This window comes from Triticum aestivum, chromosome 3A (genome assembly GCF_018294505.1).
Source record: "Triticum aestivum cultivar Chinese Spring chromosome 3A, IWGSC CS RefSeq v2.1, whole genome shotgun sequence".
Taxonomy (NCBI): domain Eukaryota; kingdom Viridiplantae; phylum Streptophyta; class Magnoliopsida; order Poales; family Poaceae; genus Triticum; species Triticum aestivum.
In genome coordinates, this window is record NC_057800.1 from 240,888,768 (window position 1) to 240,892,992 (window position 4,225).

The window sequence follows — 4,225 nt, forward strand, 5'->3', positions numbered from 1 at the left end:
TCATGTGAGCCGTTTGATGCAACATGGATGGCTAGAAGGGCTTCTTCCACCTCTTCTGTCGTCTTCTTCCTTCGCTCCATCGAACTTCTTTCACAAATCGACTGACCCAAATTATACTACTAGTATGAACGTATTAAGTACAGTAGGAACACGAAGATACGAGCAGTAGTACCAACTGCAAGAAGAACAGTAGTAAGACATAGTACTAGTACTATTGTACGTACTAAAGAGTTCAAATAATGAGAAAGAACATAAACATAGTTCCGCTAGGGCCTCAGCACAACACACCCTTGAAAATATACTAATAAGCAACTAATCCGCTTGACACTGCAGTAGAACCAGCATGAGAGACGACACTGCCACCTACTTGGAGTTTGAGTCCACGTCCTCGACTTCGTCCTCGTCCCTCTTCCTCTTCCTCTTCACCGACGCTTCTTTGCTTGAACCGGACACTGGGCTCTGCTTCTTCATCCAACCATTGTAGATATTTAAACAAAGGTAGGCATCCATTGCTGTGTATAGGATGTGATCTTCATCTAATGTCTTCGACTCCCATGCATGATGAAACTTGTGATGAGGTTTCTTCAGTTTAGCGTACGAAGGATCAATCATGGCTGCTGCCAGGGTCAGCATTAAAGGTTGATAGGAGGACACCAGGCTTGCCATCTGGAGATCGAAGGGCTGGCCTAGAACGAGACCTATCCGACGCAGGACGTCACTATCGTTCTTAAAGCCTACAGTAACGAATTTCACTCTTTTGTCCTTGAGGAAGTTCTTAAAATCATGGCACTCAATGTCGGCATGGCATATGTGGTAGACCAAGCAAATGTTATGTACGCAAACCTGGATCACGGTGGGCTTCTTCCTCTCTTCGTCCTTTAGATCCTTCTCTCGTCCCAGGACTATGGTGTACTCAACATCTAGCCCAGCGACCCACTCATCCATTGAACTGTTGAACATGCGTAGGAAGCGAGCAAGCCATGCTTTCACCGTCTCGGATCCATGTGTGTAGATGATGATGAACTGATCGCCGGTGATGGCTCTAACCTGGTACTCAGCGGCAACCATGGAGATTTGGGAGGCCATGTATTTTGGAGGAGGGTTAGGAGAAGTTGAACTGTTGTACCCCGCAAAAAAAACTGGGAGCGAACTAATGTGAAAGGACGGGACGACTGGGAGCAAACTGTTGTAAGGTAGAAGACGGGGACGAGTAGGGCATGCAAACGGCATGGGGTTGCTGGCTTGCCCGGTGGATATACGGCTGCAAGCCCCCAAAGAGTTCTCAAGAACTATGCGGGACCCACTAGATGTCATGTCTACTAGACCCATATCGTAGGCCTGACGGTATAGCTTCTGCCTGTTCGCACGCCATGCCGGCGCGTGGATGTAACTTCACTTAATACCGTCAAACGTCGCGCCTCCCACGACCTTCGCATCCCTCGTGCGGTCGCGCCCTTTGAGATTTCGACCGGCTATAATGAGCAATTTTTTGCCTTTTTTTAGACAAGCAATTCTTTTTGCCTACTCCGCATGCATGATACTCCCTTTGGTCCTTTTTACTCCCGTCAACCGTTTGCAAAGTGTTTGACCAAATTTATACTTTTTTTGAACACCACCTTATATTAATTAACCAGCCACACCAGTACACTCATTCGATACAATATTCACCACACAGGGCAGTACGTTATTTGCAAGAATACCATCTAATCTATTGTCAAAGCTATACTTAGCGATTAAGTGTGCCACCTTATTGGCCGAACGGCTAATCTTTGACAATTGAAGATTGTTGATCAACTTCGAGATGCTCAATGCTTTCATCTTCAGGTCACGCATAGCAGACCTATCAACGCTTTGACAGGCATCAATGAAATCCCACGACCAAATTTATACTAAAAATATCAATATCTACAATACTCCCAAAACACTTAGGCGTGGTGCATTAACTTCTACCTCGTTTCTTGTTTCTTGACATATCAACCAATAGGAGATGTGGGTGTGCATGCTTTTAATGACTTGAGACTACCAAATACGACATGCAGTGGTTAGTTCATTGCATGCAATGCTATTAATTAGCAAATAAACATTAAGATCTCTCATTTTCCCCTCCTCCTTGGTCACAGTGCACAATCTAAGATGACTTGCTCACCTAGACGGAGGGAGTACTGATTATAATGAGTACTCCCTCCTTCCATCTATATAGGGCCTAATGCGTTTTTCAAGACCGCCTTTGACTATTGATAAAATTAATACTACATGACATGCATAATGTGAAAATTATATCATTGAAAGCTCCTTTCACATACGAATTTGATGATGTGCTTTGTGTAAGTTGCATGTCATATATTATTGCTCTAAAATTTGGTCAAAGTTAGCCTCGAAAAATGCATTAGGCCCTATATAGATGGAAGGAGGGAGTATAAGAACTACATTTTATAATGAGTGTAAAAATATTGATTTGACATTGTGAATGTTGACACATTGTGGAATAGTTTTTGAAGTCTGCAAAAGTACTCAACTAGTGTTGTCGTGCTCCACAAAAAAATGTGTTTACCAATGCATGCATGAACTCTAGTTACTCTAACCCCCTCTCTTCTTTAATTCTTTGCCACATCAGCATGTTTGCTATTCCCGTGTGCATGATACCAGCTAAGATACCACCATTATGGCCAGCCATAATCATCGCATGCAATAATTTAGTGCACCTTGAAATATGAACATGTGTGGGGCGTGTTTTTTTAATGACTTGAGACTATACCTAGCCCGGCATGCAATATGACTTATTATGCACCATTCCCCATACCTGCAGGAAGCCCGTTCGTCTCCAAATTTTTTCCTCTCCATGTGTGGAAACAATATGCCTGTCAAACTCTCCTTCTCCCTCTGGCGGTCCCACCACTCCACCCCGTGTGAAAAAATCTGCATGCATGACTCTCCTCCCCCCATGCTCGTCCAATCCGTTGTGACCAGCAATATTTCCACCCCTTCGCTCCCCCGTAATTTACTCCAACAAATATGCCCATGTAGTTGTTACTTAACTGTAGGTGCATTCGGTCACTGACATATGGGCCCAACAGGGGTCTGGCCCACATGTCAGTGACGCAACTGGACCGGCAGTTAAGTCAGTGCAGCTCAGTCCATATCTTATGTAGGTGTGCCATTGCTCGCTATAAATACTGCGCCTCCCACGACATTGCTATCTCCTCCCCCTCACGTTCATGTTCATCGCTATCTCCTCCCCCTCCCTCTCACGTCGACCACCATGGTATCGCCCCTCCCAAGCCCTAGGAGCCCCTCACTACACCGCGTGGACGGTCACGCGTCACCGCTCTGTTCCTCACTGCCACTAGTCGAGGAGGACGCGTCGGTGTTCCGCTCCTCGCCTCTACGCGACGCGTCGCCATTCCGTTCCTCACCGCCACTAGTCGAGGAGGACGCGTCGGCGTTCTGCTCCTCGCCACGACGCATCGAGGTGGACGTGTCGGCGTTCCCAATCTCGCCAGCACGCGCGCTGGAGGACGCGTCGGCTCCCCGCTATGAGGAGAACGTCGCGCCGCCCACCGAGCCCCCCAGCCTTGAGGAGCTTTGGAAAGAAATGGATGTCGCCTTGTGGGAGGCTTTGCCTCCAGCAGAGCGCGCCAAAATAGAGGCGGAGAACAAGGCCGAGGAAGAGAAGCGCACTGTGGAACAAGCTGCATGGGAGGCCTATGTCGCGGCCGAGAGAGTCAGGCAATTGGCTCTTTGGCAGAAGGCTCGTGCGAGGGCGTGAGGGTGGCGGAGGACGCCCGTGCCGACGCTCTGAGTGCAGTCGGGCCCAAGCGCCTCATCTACGCTTGGCGGTACGTGGACCGGGTGCACGCTTCCAGCAAGGAGGAGTAACTGTTGGCGTCGGATCACCACACCGGTGAGATCGCGCTCGCCCGCCGGCAAGCCGCCAATAAGCACCTCGCGAGTTGCGAGGCTAAGGAAGAGGCGTTGTGTCGGCGCGCTGGGAAACGGCCGTGCATCAGGGCACTCGTGGTGCGCCGCAAGCGCTCCTGCGAGCGTCATGGCTTTTAGGAGGAGTATAATTTTTGTTTCGTAAGGCGATCTCATTAGTTTTGGGACGCAAATGATAAATCCCGAATGTTCAGGAATTTTTTGCGTCCTTAATTAAGTATGTAAAAGGGAAAGTTTGGAAACCTTGTGTATTCGTACGCATTTTGCAAGTACGTGCATATAGCACAAA